This window comes from Python bivittatus, unplaced genomic scaffold, assembly GCF_059951505.1.
Source record: "Python bivittatus isolate LINGU-HERP-01145 unplaced genomic scaffold, Pbiv_v1 ctg000270_np1212, whole genome shotgun sequence".
NCBI classification, from domain to species: domain Eukaryota; kingdom Metazoa; phylum Chordata; class Lepidosauria; order Squamata; family Pythonidae; genus Python; species Python bivittatus.
In genome coordinates, this window is record NW_028277050.1 from 2,078,788 (window position 1) to 2,098,256 (window position 19,469).

General features: G+C 41.4%; 1 protein-coding gene across 7 annotated transcripts in view; it reads left to right on the forward strand.

The window, feature by feature from the left end:
• Positions 1 to 19,469, forward strand: part of ATN1 (atrophin 1) — a 53,654-nt gene that overhangs the window by 12,448 nt on the left and 21,737 nt on the right. For 2 of the 7 annotated variants that reach the window (XM_025165237.2, XM_007420416.4), the window contains exon 1: positions 19,034 to 19,319. The exons of 4 other annotated variants lie outside the window; for them this stretch is intronic. The gene's annotated coding sequence lies outside the window, so the exon portion shown is untranslated. Of the gene's footprint in view, positions 1 to 19,032; positions 19,320 to 19,469 lie in introns of those variants that run through there. One more of the 7 variants, XR_015795788.1, reaches the window with a different exon arrangement.

Consider the following 19,469-nt stretch of genomic DNA (forward strand, 5'->3'; position numbering starts at 1 on the left):
ATCGAGGGTTGGACTTCTCTCCCCCTACCAACACTGACTGAAACTGACCTTGGAAGAAGGAGGAAAACTACTGTAAAACAGTGCCCCTTACTTCCAGCCCCAAAAGTGGTCCAGAAGGATACCATGTTCAATGATATTGAAAGTTGATGAGAGATCTAGGAGGGCAATGATGGATGTGCCCACTCCCATTGTGATCCCTCCAAAGGTCATCCACAAGCACCACCAGTGCTGTCTTGATACTAAAATCCAGCCTGGAACCCAACTGAAAAGGGTCCAGATAATCTACTTCTTTCAGGGCCCCCTGAAGCTGTGCATCTAACACCATCTGAATGACCCTCCCTAAAAAGGGAAAGTTGGAGACTGGATGAAAATTGTCCAGTACTCTGGGTCAAACAATGGCTTCTTGAGGAGGGGACAGACCACTGCCTCATTCAAAGCTGGTGAAACTATCCTCTCCTACAAAGAAGCATTCACCACCACTTGGATCCAACTAACATGCCATTTCCTGGCTGGCCTTGACAAACCAGGAAAGGGTATTGTTCCCAGACCATGATTTGCCCTGTATTATTTTGGTATTTTGTATACTACCAAACACCTAATTTTTTTTTCTCTTTAAGTCATTGTGGTTGGCTGCAACAACTTCATGGGAATAATTAATGGCACTTCCCATTTTTTTCCTGGAAGATGTTTGTATCTTAGAGAGATGATAGACATGCCATTGACTATTCATCAGCCAGAAATAATGTCAAAATATTCATCTCTCCATCTTTGAAGCAATGAATTTGATTAGCCAAGGAGAGTCAGGGCAGCAGGACACCTTATTTCTATAGCAAGGGTTGGGTGACACTAGTAAGGAAAGGCTCTTCATCTGCCTATCATGCTATTGTTATACCTTTACAATTCCATCGTAATATAATAGTAATGCTGTTAATTTTATTTTAATGCAATGGAAAGATTGCACCGTTACGTTTGTAATTATTCCACATCCAATTTTTTTTGGTTAGAGCAATAAACTTTAAAATCAACCTGTTACCCTAGAAAGTTCATTTTATATATCTTTATATGCTAGCATATTCCAATAGCAAGAACGTTAGTAGCATACAAAAAAGAAGTAAACTTTGCTACTAACCCTGTTTCTCCTCTCAGTAGCTTGGACTCCAATAACTAACACTCATTAATATGCAGTTAGGGCCAGCTATGGTGACACCTGCTTACTAACTTCTAGAAGAAGGGGCAGTCTGAAGAAGCAGTTTGAATTTGGGGGAAAAAGTGTTTTTTCCCAATCTATTGCCTTGGGGAAATCTGTTTGCTTTGGGGATCCTGTTATAGAGTCTAGTGACAAGCTTTCTTACTTTCTGTCAATTCAGCCTATAAACTTCTTAATAATATATACTAAAGGCACTATAAATCTAAAAAACGTGTAAGTTGCAACATGGAAACTGACCTAGGAATATATATACTTTATACCTTTATTTTTTAATGATGGGCAAGAATAGAACTCAGCAGGATGATGCTACACATGTTTTTAATGAATTTCTATCTTTTTGTTTACTCTGTTGTTAAAGATGTCACAGGTAGATTTCAGTCTGCTTTTATCAGTGAGTTCATTATGCTGACTATAGATAGCTCTTGCCATCTTCCTTTTTGTCATGAAGTTTACCATTTGTATAATACTAAGCTGTTGGTCATATCATCATAGATGGAAGTATTGGAACACACAATATATAACTTATATTCCTAATGTAGGGCCAAACTAAATATTACACACAGAAATATGTAATCACCTCACAACCCATTCTAAAAGCCACTTATTTATTTAATTATTAAGAACATTTATATATTGTCCTAATTTAATGACTCTAGCAGTGTGCAGAATAATCTCATATAAAAGTGATCTCTACCATGCATAATTACTATAACGGTAACTAAAATAAAACTCCTTCCCACTCATTAGGCATCAAGACCATCAATTGATTATGGTTGGTGTCAACTCTTAGTGACTACATAGATTTTCTCTGGGAGGATCTGTCTCCAACCTGGTCCTTTAAGTCTTCCAATGGTGCACCCGTTGCCACTGTTATTGAGATCAAGACCATCAAAGGCCCATTTAAAATCAGGAGCAAGGGAGCCAAGCATATCTCCAAGGGGCAGCATATTCCACAGCATCAGAATCAGGTCCACAGAAAACACCTGGCTTTGGACCCCTGCCCTTCTTACCTGACCTGGGACAAGACATTAAGCAGAGCCTCCCTGACCATCTGACAGGATAGGCAGAATCATTTTGATCAAGGTGGTCATTTTAGGACAAGGTCTTAAATTTAATAATGTGTTGGGTTTATAATCTTATGCAAGCAAAGTAAAAAGGGCCTAATGTAGTATTGGTCACAAAATGAAATCACAGTTTTAAGGTAGCTGACTAAGATTTTCAGTGATGAGGTTTCAGCGTCCTTCAAAGTTCCTCCCCTCTCCCTGTGAGCTTCAGTAGAAAAATAAATCAATGCATGTTAATAACATTTGGAATCTTTCTTAACTTGCATGGCTGCAGCTTTCAGCTTTTCTTTGTGTAAAAACTGAATTATCTTGGCATAAGTCCCACAGCTTAACCACAATGCCATGCTGAAGTAAGAGGCAGACTACTTCCAGAGATTCCCTATCTGTGGCTGCTTCCAGAAGAGCAATTGCCCTGCTTTCCTTGCCATTCCGGAAGAGCAATTGCCCTGCCATTTTACATCAGATCAGACATCATTGCCTTCCATTTGTAACTCCAGTCCATTTTCCTACCACTTCCATTTTTAATGAGGAAAAGAAGGAATAACAGCACAATGCCTTTTGATCAGTAGCACTAAGTGCCTGGGAGCATCCTTGGGATCATCCATCTGGAATTACCCTAAAAATTCTTCATAAACAGCTAACTCCTCTTTCAGGATCAATCAGCAGGAAACCTGTCCTTTTAAAGCAAAGCAGGAATATTCACATGAGTTGCCAGAGAAATGAGGCTCCAAAGAGATAGTCTCTGCAGAAGTTCCTGCAAAACCAGGCAGTTGGTTGGCACCATCATGCCTCAGTTGTGCTTGATGGAGCCCCATCTGGGACTCAAAGTACAGAGATTGCTGTACTGTAGCTCCACAGGGCTAGGACTTAGGGATATGCAAAGTGTTCCATGTACAAAGTGTTCTGTGCATGGAACTGCTAATTTTGGATGAGCTGTGGCCAACTCAAAACATGAATGTTTCTGCTGTTTTGGTCCATGCATAGTATGAAATGGGCAGAAGTGATTTGGGGTGGGGGATGCAGGGAAAAAAGCAAGGACATTGGTAACTGAGGGGAGACAGGGGAGAGAGGGACTGACAACTCTCGAAAATCAGGGCTGGGGCAATGAGATACTGGGATACGTTGTGCTGGGACATCAGTGGCAGTGTCTAAGAGAATCAAAAGTGTGTGGAAGATGGAGGTGGGTGGTCCAGAGAGGTTGGCCATGCTAGGAGCTGCTGAAGGGGAGAAAGGAAATAATACCATACTTACAACATCTGGATTTTTTTTAGTCCAAAACGTGGTACTCCTCGACATTCCTGTAAAAGGATTTAAAACTGGGGAAAGATATGAGAGAGCCAATAAGGAGAGACTTGGACAAGAGATTGTACCATCCAGAGATAGAAGCAACCATAAGAAACTCAAACCCTGCCTTGTTTTTGTTCAGTATAAGATGGGATAGAGGGAAACTTGGACAGGCTTTCAAGATTCTGTTATATATCCTATAATAATAAAATAGTATTTCTGGAATCCCCACAGTATTTGTTTCTTGACCTGAGCTACCTTGAAGAGCTGACAATTCCAGTATTCAGTCCTGCTGAACTGTGACTAGCCCTTAAACAGTCTGGCAGAACCTCCAGAACACAAGGTTTTTGTTCCAGGTTCCAAGCAAAATATTTTCCATTTTGTGTACACCTATTCTAGGCCTCCTTATGCAGTTGTTCCATTCCTGGCTTTTGGTTGGATACCTGTGGGTTAACAGATCCTTTGTGATATATTTGATAGTATCTTCTGTCTGCTGCTATAGCTGAGTGACTATTGAAGTGTAAAGGTCTTACACTTTAAAGGTAGTCCTCGCTTAACAACCCTAACCGGGACCACCAACTCCATTGCTAAGTGAAGCATTTGTTAAGCGAAACATCTTGTGACTGCCCTGCTTAGTGACGGCAGTTCCAGCAGTCCCAGTTGCGGTAGCTAAGCGAATCATTAAGCAAGACATCACTTGATTGCAATTTGCAACCTTCCTGTTGGCTTTCCCATTGACTTTGCTTGTCGGAAGCTGGCTGGGAAGGTTGCAAATGGTGATCATGTGACTGCAGGATGCTGCAACTGTCATAAATGCGTGACGGTTGCCAAATGCCCAAATCGTGACCTTGGGGATGCTGCAATGGTAGTAAGTGTGAGGATCTGTTATAAGTCACTTTTTTCAGCACCATTGTAACTTCCAACAGTTGCTAAACGAATGGTCGTTAAGCAAGAACTACCTGTATTTATATATTTATTTATCTGTGATCAATGACCAGCAAAATAAAAACACAGAAGCATTGACCAAATACAACAAACTTAGGTAGTATCAGTCATATACTACCTAAAAAGTTAAGAGTTAAAAAAAAGGATTAAATAAAATTGAAAACTTCATAATGTCACCACTCCAAGATTAGGACATCTTATGCCTTCTTATAGAAATCTCTGCAGATAAGAATGTAGCAACTCTTGGTGATAGTGGAGTTCTGATCTGAGGGTAGGAAATGAAGCTTCTCTCCCTCACAACACACGTTTTCTATTTCATTTTGTTTCATTTTATTTCAGTTACTTCTCTATTTCTATTTCTCTCATGTTTTGTTTTCTCATTTTTATTTTATTTAATCCCTTTTCCCCCTTTTTTTCCTTCTAAGTCTTAACTTTTTAGGTTGTCTTATAACTGATACACTACTTTTGTTGTATTTGGTCAATGTGCCTGTGGTTTTTTTTTTTTTATCTTGCTTGCCATTGCTGTAAATAAATCAATCAATCTGGAAGTTCTGATGGCCAGGGTTGCTTCATTTTGCTTTTTGTTTGTCCAAATTTTTATTCTGGAAATATGAAGGTTCTTGCCCAAGTTGTGTCAACTTCAAATCAAGATAAGCAGGCGATTAGAGTACTGGAATTATGAGGTTGCCCAGTCCAAGTGTACAGTGCAGCATGTTTTATTTGCTTGTTTATTTTTTGACTTTGCATACTTTCAGCTGCTTATGGTAGAAATGTATGGCATATGGATAAAAACATGTGTCAATAATTATTTAGTTATTGTTTATTTTTGTTGCCCATGTTCAGTCTTGATCTCTTGCTTCTAAGCTTGTTAAGTACATCATTTTTTTTTAACCATGATGAATTGGGTGCTAGGCATACCAGTACATTGATGAGGAGGGCTTAAATCAAGGAAATGGCAAAGACAGCTCTTTTTCCACCAAATACAGTGAAGCTTTGCTTTGAACCAGATTTTTGCGCATCATTGAAGGGCAGCAAATTGTCAATTATTTGATATTCATTTTAAAAGAGGAGCAAAGTGCGAGAGTCTGTATGTGGTTACAGTGGAGTATAAATATGATAAAAAAAGTAAGTTCTGGCAAGCCACAAAGAGTAAGTGATGTACAGATCCAAATACAGGTGTACCAAGCTCTTGTGATAATAGGTAACTCATTGCTGGGGATACTGGTGTCTGACTTTAGTACATTAACAAATTATCGTAAAATTTAATTGTTTAATTTTATTATTATTAAAAATAAATTAATAATTTAATACAGTATATGTGGAACAATTTCTTCTAAATCATAATTCAGTCTTTCTCAGGAGTTGTATTGTTTAATCTCTGGCTGATTTTGTTTTCCCTCCATGGAAATGAAGGTCCCAATTCATAGAATTCAAAATTTTAAAAATTGAGTTTTTAAGAAAAGAGGAACAACAGACGTTAGTGACTAGAAGTCTCCTTTTGAAGCACATAGGTTGATCAATTTCTTCTGATGCATAAGTATAATATTTAACTGGGAGTCATAGTTTCTCAGGTATGAAATATTAAGAGTTGAGCGATAGCAATGTTTTTCCAACAGAAGCACAAATTGGAAAAGTAGGGTGGACATCAATGCAACTGAGGAATTCAAACAGAAAAAAAGGAACTGAGATGTAAGCCCACATTTAGAGATTGTGACATTAGTTTCTGGTACCAACATATTTGTCAGGCAGATCTCTCGGCTTTCTGTACCCATCAGAAGGGAACGTACATCCCCACCAATATATACATATGGAAATCCTCCCTCTCTGTAGATGATTTTCAACATATGTTGGCCTTTACGCAAAACTGTAAAGACAGCAGGATATGTGGCCACCTGGTGTGGCAACAGGGACAGAGTTACTCTGTGGGACTTTACGATATTCCTTTTTCAAACGTTCCTCAAATGCATGGGGTGTGGGGGTGTTGCTGTCCTCTTTTGGGGCCCAAACCAAAGAAGTCCAAATGGTATCACTTCATTCACTGATTAACATGAGATACAATCTAGTAGGAGGTTTCCAATGCAACTACAGTATTTGGAAATGAAGGGTGCTTCCAGATGGAGAACTCCCAGTGTTACCAAAGTATGTTGTTTAGCTTTTCCATCTTTTCCTAATAAAAGGATGGGGGAGGGGTGGAAGAGAAAGAATAAACAGTAGGAAGACATAAAGTAGTAGTTATAGGTGGAAGGCAAAACAACCTGGATCCCTCCTCATACTTTAAACTCTGTGAATGAGCCAGAGTGATTGTACCATGAAAGCTTCATCTGGGAGCACAAGGTGTCCACAAGTTAGTTAGTAAACTAACGACGTTTACTGGGCTGATCATATGGGAACACCCCGGTCTCCTTCTGAGACTGGACTTCTTACATCCCCACCCTCACTAGCCTTGTAATGGTTGTTGCTTTTGCAAAATGTAGCCCTCTTTTCTCAAATTAACACTTCCATTGTAGAGATACAGCAGCTTATTTCCAGCTCTCAGAGCGCACTTACTTCTTTCTGGGAAAATGCTACAGTACAGTATTCTTCTAGCCAAGACAGGTGTAGAGCATGGCCACATACAAAAGCAATAATAGAATAGCGCAGTATCATTGGCACCTCCTTCCCAGGACCAGTTTGTAAACTTGTATTTTTACTTTGTAAGCTCATCTATATCTATATATCGATGGCTTTTTACTTAGCTGTGGAGTGCTTGACTAATCACCCAATGTTATTAAAAGAAAAAGAGTGAGAAAGAATCAGCCCCCTCCTTTCAGCTAACATTTAAATAATCTTTATAGAGTTTTAACAATATAATTTTAAAAGCAACTGACAGTGGTATAACTGCCACCAAAACAGCAAGAGTATTCACTCATGCACAACAACATGTACACTAGAGTAAGGCTTCAAATGAGGCTGAGATATCATATTGGAACTGATTGTGGCAAAGATAAATTTTGTATTGGGATGATGCCCAAGATGTTCTGCAGTTACATTCATTAAGTTTAAAATTCCCATTAATTTCACTGAGCCTTATGTAGAAGAAGTTTCTGGGGGATTGGGCATAAACCTTGCATTTAAATTTGAAAGTAAAGCAGAGTATCAACTTTTAGTAAGCTTCAGTTATGTGAACCAGAAGGCACTGTAACTTTTGTCTGTTTTCCTCTTGTAGGAAATATCTCTAGGCACCTCTAATAAATCATTGTGGTTAACACAGGCTTGGAGGAGAGAAGATATGGCTCCACAAGGTTCAAAGCAGAATTATTCTGTCCACTTTCAAACACTGCGTCTATGCAATGTATTTTTATAATTTTTAACCCTAGTGAAAAACTGATGGTTATTGCCATATACTGACCAATATGAGATCTAATTGTGGAATGAAAGTTTTATTTATGCTATAAATGTTAAATTAGATGCTTACTTGCACTGTTTTTGAAACAGTGTGAGGACGAATGACTATATTTTTAAAGAGGGCTGCTGTTAGAATTTGAGACTTCCTTGGAATCATGACATCTGATCATGAAAGGACCTTCTCGTTAATATCAGTATGTTGATAGTTTATTCAGTGGTGAGTGAATGCACCCTGTACATGTTCAGATGTGCTTGTGTTTATTAAGTAGCACTGTATTACACATTTCTAGTTAAGGATCTCAGATAGAGTGGGATGAAATTAAAAAGATGTGCAATGCTGGAGCATGACTAAGTGCTTTTACTGAAGATAACTCCCCCACCCCTCCATATATAAATTCAACGTGGCAATGGTTATGGCTGCTCCAAGGGAAAAAAAATTACACAGAAGACCCAACCAGAGTTTTCAATCACAAGCTAAAACACATGGCCAGCCACCTTTCCACAAGCTAAGCTTTTGTGCTGGGTGTCACCTGTGTTACCTTCATTCCAATTTAGTGGATGTTACTACTTGTTATTTTCTGCTACAGAATTTAGGCTGCTTGTCCTTTCTGCCCTTTGTATAACATGATCACTGGGTGTTCTTCTTTCCCCAACAGCCCCCCCTCCCCATTTCAACTTTCAATAGGTTTTGCTCTCAAATAATTCCATGCTTGCTTCGCTGGAGGAGGCTCCAATTGGGTTACATTACATTTTCTTCCATTCTTGCAAGGGCTCAGGGCCCTCTCTTGGCCTCCACACTAGTTCTTTCCCTTTGTGCCGTTGCCTGGTAACCAGGAAAAAAAGGGGGGATGGGACCGGCTCCAGGAGGGAAAGATGGAGAGAAGCAAAGTAAGGGGGGGGGTGGAGAGAGAAAGCAATTGAAGTGTGTGCAGTTTGTGTAATCCTTCAGGCAAGGCTCTGCATGTTGATTAGTTGCAGGCCGGTAAAACCAAAGACCAGGCATGGAGTCCTGACCTGTTTGCATGGAAGGCGCTGCACAAGCAAGTGATTGGAGGAATGCCACGGGGAGAACATGTGCAGGATGGCAGGCTATGGAGCAGGTGACTCAGTAGGGGGCACTCTCTCCCCTGAAAAGAAAGTTGACTCCATCATGATTCACAATGGCGCTTGAAGCAGTGCTATAGGTAGACTGCAGTTAAAAATCAATTGACATGTATTTGTTTTTATGCACACACACACAGAGATCATACATAAATCTTGGTCACATTTTTCACTTTATGGGATTTGGGAATTAGTAAAACAACCTGTTCTTCTATACTTTTAATTTGGGTGTCATATACTATATGCTTCTCTTCAACTTCCCTCTTTTTTTTCTCAGCACTTGGCATTAGGGGCCAAATGGAGCCACTTAGTGCTCATCCAGATGACCATGGTAATGTACTGTCCACCACCCTTGAGCTGGCAGAAAAGTATCCCTGCATAAATTGTGCTGCTTCCATTGCTAGTTCCTAATGTGCAACAGTAGTGGGGCTGGTGAAGAATGCTGTCCTTATGCATGTATTGCAGGCCAAATTAAGGGAAGTTTGGTGAATTTCCCTGACTTTGTTTCCCCTCCTGCCTGTTGGAGAGAAAACAACCACCAAAGACTATCTAACATGGGCAGAAGCGTGTGGTTGGGCAAGTATATGTTGAGCCACCTATGAAATTGCACAACTAGCCAGATGGGTGAAGCAGTAGGGAGCAGCTTCTGTGCTCCCATTTGATGCAACTCTGCCATGCCTGTGAACTGTCAGTTGGTCTATTTCTGAGCATGGGTGTAGCATTCTTCCAGGGCAGGGTGAAGCACAAGGTTAGCACAACAAGTTTTGCCAAGTGGTGCAAGAGAATGGCTATGAGTAACCAAGGAGTCCAGATCTGAACTTGTGGCTGATAGTGCTTGGTACAGCCAAAGCCAGGATGGAATAGGCAAAATGGCGCTGCCCAACTTTCCCCAAGATTCTGAAAACAGTAAAAATTACAGCTATGTGGATCCTCTTGTTGGCAGATGGAGCAGAAAACCTGAGATGTACCTACAGTGGTGACAACTTGCAACTCACAGTTGGCAGAAGCAGACTCTTCCCAGTTTAAATCAATCATCTCTGCAGCACGGACTTAGTCCTGTTCTTTAAATGTAGGTGTGAGTGCTCTCTCAAAAGAGTGCTAAACCTGTTTTTATAAGGAGAGCATGTAAGATCAAACAGATACAATGGAAAGCACCAGTCAGGTTTGTGCAGCCAGATGCCATGGTGGATGCCAGGTGTAGGTTTCTCCTGCAGCCCAAGCCAAATGGGGTTAGGGTTATGGAAGGGCAATTCCACCAACCAGAAAAGAGAGGGTTGCCCATTGATCCTAAAGTGGCAATAACTGGGCCGATCCCAGCCTTGACTGTGTCGGCAACCATATTGTTAGCGAAGCCCAATTATATGCATGGCCAAAATTATGTTGGGATCAGAGGGAAAACACTACCTTAAAACTGGAAAAACTAAGGATGACTTTAAGTGCCTCATCTGTGGGCTGGGGATGAGATGAGGACAATGGCATGAGGACATGGTAGAAAAAAGCAGTTACCAGGGCAGATTTGGGCTGTGACTAGGGAATATGTTAGAGGAGGAAAGATGTGGCAAGAGAAATCATAGTTGCTGAATCCTAACACAAAGTGAAGCTGCAAATAGTGGCATACTTACTAAACATACATTGAACACACAGTAAGAGTTACTCATACTTAGGCTTTTATTCTATTGGAGTAAAGCTCCATTGAAAGAGGAGCATAAGCTTTTTAAACTATGAAGTGTGCTTTACATGTATTTCATGTATTACATGTGTGTTAGCTATTAGTTGGGAATTGGTTCTTTTTGGGTAGGCACAAGCCTAGTATTTTGTTTTTCAACCCCATCCCATTTACAAATGGGAAACTGACATTGATCTGTTAGTGATCTCTTCCAATTCAAATCCATCTATTGACAAACTGTAGGCAAGGGCAATTTCATTGACTAGATATTCTCTGTAATTCTTGGCCTTGCTTTAAGCACCTTAAACACATAGGTATCCAAGCATCTCCCATTCCTTCTTTTGCAACCTCCAACTAGTCTTAAGTAGCACTACTATATGTAGACTTGCAGTAATCTAGATGACCACAACATGGAAGTAAAGTTTTCTGTATCTCTTTGCAACATCTAGTGAATATTCAGATTTTTGCAGCCCAGATATGATAGCCCTAGTATCATCACATTCTGTAATGGCCTTTGGAAAGAGCACAAGACCTGGCTTTAAAAAAAAAAAAAAAAGGACTAGCACTCCAATCAATTTAAACCAGGAAAGAAAACCACATTCTGGTAGTTGTTTGTTGCTGGTTCTATCCCAAATGAGGGCATGACAGATTTTCCATGGCTTGTGCCAATGGGAGGTGGGGTGTCATATGGTCATACTTTCTATTGATTTTATTTGGTGGGAAGAAACCATTTGGCCAACTGCAATACCATTTTGTGAACTCCATGGACTACTTCTGGTGCTGCCAGCTGTGGCTACTTGCTGCAATCACTGGCATTCCCTTGTGGCCCTTCTGATTTAGGAAATATAGGAGCTGAGCTAAAATTTAATAAGAATTCTGCCTGTTTCTTTTAGCCCAATTGATAGGTCAGAGGCACAGCCAAGGTGCATGGTGTGAATCAGGAGGCAGCACCTCTGATACTCCTAACAATCCCTCTACCACTTTTGTAACCAATTACTGTAGCTGGTCTATATCCGAACCATGCCTAGTGATCTTCTGGAAGAGCTCTAATCTCATGTCCAAAAATAGCCCAAGTGAGAAGGTCACATGCGCAGTAGAGGGTTGCAGGATGAAAAGGGAGGCAGCTCCCCAAACTCTATTTTACTTCATTCCATGTCCCTCCGCAGTATGAGAAACTCTCAACTGGGGCATTTTTTGGACATGAGTTTAGCGTTCTTCCAGAACAGCACTAGACACACATTAAACAAACAGGTCTAATATTCCTTCAGCAGTGTTCAGAAAGAGCCTGGCTGACAGGCCACAGGTACATACTACTTCTGGACAACTTGGCATACTATTTCTGGACCACAGCTTTCATGGTTTAACCCTCTCTCCAAAGCACCAGCTTAGCTCAGCCCCATCCCAGTCCACAATGTGATAAAGAGAAAGGTTTTGAGTTGTTTTTCCTGCTGGCAGGTGATACTCAATGGGAGGGAAATGAACAGCAATAATAACAACAGGGAGGAAAATGAAGCTGGGAAATCCACCAATCATTGCTCCTTAAATTACTCCCCATTTAAGGTGCAAGGACAGTGTTATCCTCAAGCCTTGTTGTTGGGGCAGAGTAGAGCTTGGCTGTTGATGCACTGCAATTTATGTCAGCATGCTTTTTTGGCAACTCAAGGATGGAAGAAATGCATGATAATACAACAGGGAAGAGCATCCCTCAGATTGCATGAGGGTTTCTTGTCTAAAACAGTGTAACCATCTTTGGAAAGATCTTCAAGTTTATGTGTAAGTCTGTCAGTCTCTCCTGTTTTCTACAGCAGTGGAGATAGCAGAAAAGCTGTGAGTTGGAGCCCTTGAGTTCTTGTCAGGAAGAAGGCAAAAATGGGGTAGCAGAGAATGAGTGAAGAGGAAAAGAGGGAGAGAGAAGAGATAGAATGGAATAGTATATGAAAAAGTGAGAAAAGATGAGATGATATATATTTCCAAGAAAGTGCATGAGTGCAGGGAGGGTATTATTTAAATTCAAGACCAAGGTACTTGAGATTAGAAGAAAAAGAATACTTCTCCATGGCCCTGGATGGAGTATATTCTCATTGCTCTCAATACTTGAAATAGGGTTACGAAATCTTGTCTGCAAAAATCCCAACAGCCACTAAATAAATTAAGCTCATATATTGAGGTTGTTTTCAAATTATTAACCATCACATACACCTTTGTTAGTATTTGCATTGTACTTCTGAAGCCCCAATTCTGGTGCAGGTATTGTATTTTGTGTCCTGCCTTTTGATGGGTTGGTCGTTTTACTGTGTCACAGCAGGTAGCTGCACTTTGCTGACCTCAGCTAACCCTGGAAAAGCTAAGTGGCATCAGACCTGGTTAGTCCTTGGAAAACTAGCAAATCTGAAGGTTATCAACTATACTGGGAAGTTGAGAAAACATTCTGTAAAAAGGCAGTGGCAAAGCCACTTATGTGCTCAAGGTGAATTACAAGAAAAACTAGCTGTCAGAATTACTTTCTGGAGGAGGATACTACAATTTGGCACAACAAATAATTAACAATTGTATGTTTGTTATCCAAAAAAAATCATGAAATGCCCTATACAGTGTTGGATAAGCAGATAGAGTTTGATGACTAAAATGCATTTTATTTTAGGTCGTAAGTAGAGGGGAAGGGATATTAAATTACTCTGGACCTTATGACCATCAGAAATCTTAGGATGCATGGATTCAAATAGTTATGTGACTATTGGAACCTACTATGTTAGATTATGACCTGGCTTAACATAAATTGCAACAGGAGAAATACTACCATACAAGCATATGAGAGGAACTGAGTCAAATCAAAGTACATTTGTTGCAAGGAAATAATTATTATATAGGTATTATGTAAATATACATATAATTTAAATATATATGTGAAAAACTGCAAGGTAAATTGGTGCAGATAGAGACAAATATTTCCATTTCATCTGTAGCTAAATTTACTCTATCAATACAGCTAACTGAAATGACTGAATTTTGAAGTTTCAGTTGCATCAATTCAAATTGAAATAGCACATTCAGTAAATCTCACAAGTTCAAAATAAGAACAGCAGGAAGCAAGCTGAGTTAAACTCTTTTTCTGGGATATGCCATTTATTTTACTTTGCAGAACATCTCTTTGATTATATTGGTTGACTGCAATAGCATTCAGAAATTACAATGCTATCTCAACTGGAACAATCCACTACAGGTAGTCCTCATTTAATGACCATTTGTTTAGTGACTGTTCAAAGTTACAGTGGTGCTAAACAAAAGAATTTATAACCAGTCCTCGCACTTACAACCATCGCAGCACCCCCGTGGTCACGTGATCGTGATCCAGGTGCTTGGCAACCAGCTTGCACTTATGATGGTTGCAGCATCCCGGGGTTGTATGATGCCATTTACGACCTTCCCAGCCGGCTTCTGGCAAGCAAAATCAATGGGGAACCACGTGATTTGCTTAATGACCATGTGATTCGCTTAATGACTGCTGCAAAAAAGTTTGTAAAATCGGGCACAATTCACTTAACAATCGCCCTGCTTAACAACAAATTTTCTGGTCCCTATTGTGGTTGTTAAGCAAGGACTACCTGTATCTCAAACTGAGGATTCTACCATTTAATTCCTCTGTATGTATAGCCCTTTTAAGAAGGGCTAGCAAATCTGGGCTGCAAAATTCCAGGTGACCACTAGAGAGATACAGAAAATTTCAGAGAGATACAAAGAGACCACTAGAGAGATTCAGAAATTTCTAGCCATCTGTCAAAAGTGCTGAGAGATGGCAGATGGCTTCCTACTAGCTAGTGATATTTAGCAAAGTGGAGAACAGTAAAATCTGAGGATTTAGTTAATAGTTTTGCTTAAAATGGACTGCATATCCAGATCAGGAGACCCTCCATTCAGTGACAAGCAGAATAGAGGCTTTAAGGGCAGAATAAGATGAGAAGGGGGTAGGAAATTTTACGAAGAGAACATTTTCTTCCAAATCAAGAACAGGTAGACAGCGTTCAGCTGAGCTATGGGGAAAAGCTTTTAGTCTACCAGCTGCACCACTTCCACTGTTCATGGTTTAGCAATTACAGTATAAAACAAAATTATGGATTGAGATAGATTGTAAACCATGTGGGAATATACACATATTATTAAGAGATACGTACATCACAGTGTTTGATTTATAGGTACATATATCAGAATTCATTTTCAACATTTGTGCAGCACTTTCAAGTACAGCTATGATATCTGGGCTGCCCAATAAAATAGAGCATCCATGGAAGAGTCTGGTTCTTCCCAACCTGTCACCAGCCAGCGGCTGCGAGGTAGCTGATCCATGAGGTATAGGAGGTGATGGATATAGTGGGAGAGACCATTGCTTTTCAACCTGCCATCTACTCAAGTCCACTGGACAATTGAAATGTGAACTCTGGGAGACTCTGAGAGCCAATCAGTCTAACTTCTAAAACATTATGGCCTTGGAGGAGAGTTCCCAAGGCCTGGAGGGGAGGGGAGGGAATATGTTTGAACTAGCTTGAAATGGCTGATAAGAGTTCCATCACTAACAACAAAATGCATCAAATTCTGCACATCTTGGAAGTATTTTGGTTTGCTGTTGGTTTAAGGGGAAATCACCAGTTTAATGCTGGAACAGCTAAGGAGAATTCAGATACAGTTTTGGGGGGAGGGGAAACAAAGATAGCATCATGGGGACATAGCAGAAAAAAGAGACTGGCAGGGCATGTTTGTCCTGTGTTTAGGTGCAAGTGAGGTGTAAACCTGCAAGACAGGCGGTATCAGCCTTGGTTCTCTATTTGTGAAATGGGATTTAACTCTTATTCCCAGAGCTGCTGTAAAAATAACATTATTTTCCCATAGTAGTGAGGCTGACAAATGGTGCTGTCCTTATTTAACGTAGGCTAAGGAAAGGCCCTGCCTTTTCTCCCCTGCCCACCAAGCACTGCCTGCTGGTGGGAAAAAACAACCACCAGTCACTCTAATATAAGCTGGGGCTTAGTAGGACAACTACATGGGTGCTAGGAACAGCATGTCTAGTCCCCTGTCATCTGATGAACAGGTAGCAGTGGAAGGCGCTAAGGTGGAACTGTAATGAAATGGAAGGAAGAAGCTCTCCAGATGCTCCTCACAAACCCTGCTCTGTGACTATAACCTATTGGTCAGGCCATTTCTGAATATGAGTAGTGTTCTTCTGGAAGAGGCTAAACCCATATTCAACAATAATTGAGCCGATAGTCACAAGAATGGGGCACAAACTGAAACAGGAGGAAGTAACTGATAATGAGGAAGCTTCATCCTGTATTAACACTGCTAGAGAATGTCAGTGCTTTTGGCACTGCCCACTTCTGACCTCATGGTGGCAGAATCCAGAAGTAACAGGACAGCCAATAGAGAACATGCTGTTATTACTGGCCCACCTATAATAAAAACATCATGGCACTTAAAGCTGCCAGGGCCAGAATGGAATACTGTAGTAGGCAAAATGACACTGCACCCCATCACTATACTGCATAAATAGCCATAGGAACTGCAGCCACGTGATACTGATCCCAAGATTGTTGACAGTTAGAGTGACATATGTAGCACTCATCTGTGAATCCTAGGAAATAAGAACAACAGTAAAACTATTAAAAGGTATGCCATGCTAAACTCCTTGTCAGCAGAAAAAGTGGAAAACCTGTAATGCAGACAGTGGTGATAAAATTAGCAAGACACAAGTGCCAGAACCTGGCTCTCTTTCCAGTTTAAATTGGAAACACTAAACGCTACTATTGTTCTTTGAAGATCTAGTGAAGGTCCAGTGGGGTTTTTTTTTCTCTCAAAAGAACAAGGAACCCATGTAAGACTTTACATGGGCCTTTGTGGAGGCCAGGTGTCCGATCTGACTTGCAGCCTAAGCCCAAATAACTATGGGAAAACAGGTCACGATGACTGAAAGGAAGAGGCTGTGCCCACAACAACCTAAAATAGCCAGTAAGAGCTGGTCTCAAATACTGACCGCATCAGCAATTAAATTGTTGGCAAAATATAATAGATCATATCAATGGAAAAATGTTTTGGGAGAAGGCATCGTCATGAGAGCATGGTAACAAAGAGTGGATACCAGGACATCTTTGTCCCATGGTTAGGGACATGTGTGGAGGAGCCCCAAGACAAAAGGTCTTATCTGCAAACTTCTGAACAACTACTGGATGGCAGGGACAACTTTTTGCTGTGGTCATTAGGATTTTTGCAGTCCAATTTTGGTAGCCCTAATTAAGCCTTTCTCTAGACATGTAGAATGAAAGGGTAGAATCCTGAGGAGAGAAGGTGGACTCAGGGGTGTGATTGGATGATCAAAGTTTTGCCCTTTTCTATGTGCATGCAACATGTGAAACACATGTTAAAAAAGGCCGGACTCTACCATTTTCCAGAACCTTTTATCAATTTCCCAGTCTAGTTGACAGCCTTAGGATTTGCTGGTTTTCCATTAATTTCTTGTTTAATGTTCCTTCTTCTTTTACACATTTTCCGTTAATTACATTCTTTATGCCTGACTTAGAGAAACTCTACCTTCTTATCCTGAATTTTATAGGGCCTTTCAAGATGGTCATGTTTTTGGAAAATAAATGTACAATTATTAATTATTTGTTGTGGCAAATCCTCCTCCAGAAAGTAATTCTGACAGCTACTTCATATGATCATTCACCTTGTCAAAAATATCGTTCTTCCCCCAGCTAGCCCTTGTTTTATGGCTGTCAAGTGAAATGTGATTAAGTATCATTGGTACTTACTGAATACAACTCATTGCTTGTAATGTTACATACTGTAAATAGTACTATCACACATGAGGTATGGTTTCATAATTGGTCATGTTGTTTTCACTAATGTGATTGTTTGCTAACATTCTATTATTAGAACATTTTATTATTATCACTGGGGGGTTGTCTTTTGCTTTAATTGTAATTATTTATAGTTTGTGAGTCACCTAGAGTTGTGCTTGCACTTGAGATGGTGTGTAATTGACTCAAATGGCTGAAGGATGGGAGCAGATTTCTTAATTCAGACTTTCTGAATTAACAGAATCAGAACAGTGGACCAACTAGTGCCCGTTCTTTATTTTTCTCTTATTCCATACTAATGAATGAAAGCTAGTCAGTCAAATATGTCCCAGAAGTGCTTGCCAGTGTCAAACTGTCCACACCCCTTTGGCACATCGACAAACTATTACCATCACATCTTAATAGTTGGCCGTGATAAAAGGAGACATAAAAATGCATTCTAAATTCATGGCTGAATTAGTTCAAGGTATCCATTCCCTTTACACTTTTGTGCCAGCCATCATTACTTCAGCAAAGGCTGGATTATTCGTTCCTTCCTCTTTGCCTCGATTTTAAAAAATCACGAATTTGCTCATGAATCCAGTTCCTTACGGGATCCGATCCGTCTCTTCCTTTTTTTAATTTTTTCCTCCCAGATTCTGTTGCTCCTGAGTCTTGCCTTGCCAAAAAAAGCTCCAGGCATCTCCCATTCCTTTGTACTGGGGATTGGGAGGGGAGAAGAAATTGGAGGAAAGCTGGAAAGAGAAAGGGGAGAGCGAAGGGGTAGGGGCTGGCGAGGAAGACGGGACCTCAATTCAGACCGCAGCTTTTCTGAGTGGCTGAAGCTCGCCGTAGACAAATTAATATTCTTCCCCCATTTTTAGCCTGTCTTCCTTGCCAGCTCCTTTCTTGTTCTCAGACATTTTAAGGGCCTACGTAGTTTCTCTTTAAATACCCGCCTCCCCGATTTCAGCGAATGCGCTGGAGAGGAGGGGGCGATAACAAAAACAGCCATTATTACTCGAAAGAGAAGGACTGGGGGCGAGAGCCCGTGCAGTTCCGATTTTTACACGGCTTCGAGAGATTTGGTGATAAATACATTAAAAGTAAGGGAGGCGATTCCCAAGTAAACACGCCTGAATGCAAGGGGACCTGCAAAACACAACGGCTGCTGGGTCCGGCTGTTTTCGCGCGCAAGGCAAATTTCACGGAGGCGAAGGCCTGGGGTGGCGGTGGGGGGGGGGAGGTTCATTTTTCCTTACGCCTCTCCTTCCCCACATTCGCCTCCATTTCTCTCCCGTGCCTTTAGGCCGCCTTGTTCACGATCAGTCCTGCCCCCACCCCTCGCCTTTTTAAAAGCGTTATATAATGTGTCCGGGCTTCTGCGTCCTCCCCACCATTTTCCTTTAAGGAGCCAAGACATTCTGGCCAGCGCCGTCGCCCGGTGCAATCGATGCGCTCTTGCGCGGGGGGCGTCGTTGGCAGAAGAGGGGCGGGGGAGGGGGAAGGGAAGAGAGGGGAGGGGGCTACTTGTGCGTCCTGAGCTCTTCGGAAATGGGAGGTGGCCAAGGCGGCAGGCGGCGGGAGGGCGCTGCGATGGGCGAACGCACAGGCACGGGCGGCGGCGCCTGAACCCGGGGGCGCTGGGGGGGGGACGCCGCTGACAGACACCGCTTGGATCGCGGCTCTATTTTCCCGCTCCCCAGTCTTTGAAGTCCCGGGGAGAAGAAGGAAGAGGAGGAGGAAAGGAAGGAGGAGTTGCTGGTTGCCACAGCTGGCTCTCTGAGTCTCTCCTCCACTCCTTCTCCTTCATTCCCCCCTTCATTCGACCTCCCTTCCGGAGCCCGGTAAGTGCAACTCCTGGTGCCTTCTCCCTCGCCTGCTCGGTATCCATTCTCTGCTCAAGGCAGTCCTCGATGGGGGGGCGGAGATCTGTTCTCCATCTCTGTGTACGAGGATTAGCTGAAGGGGAGGCGTGAGGGTGAGCCCGAGGAAGG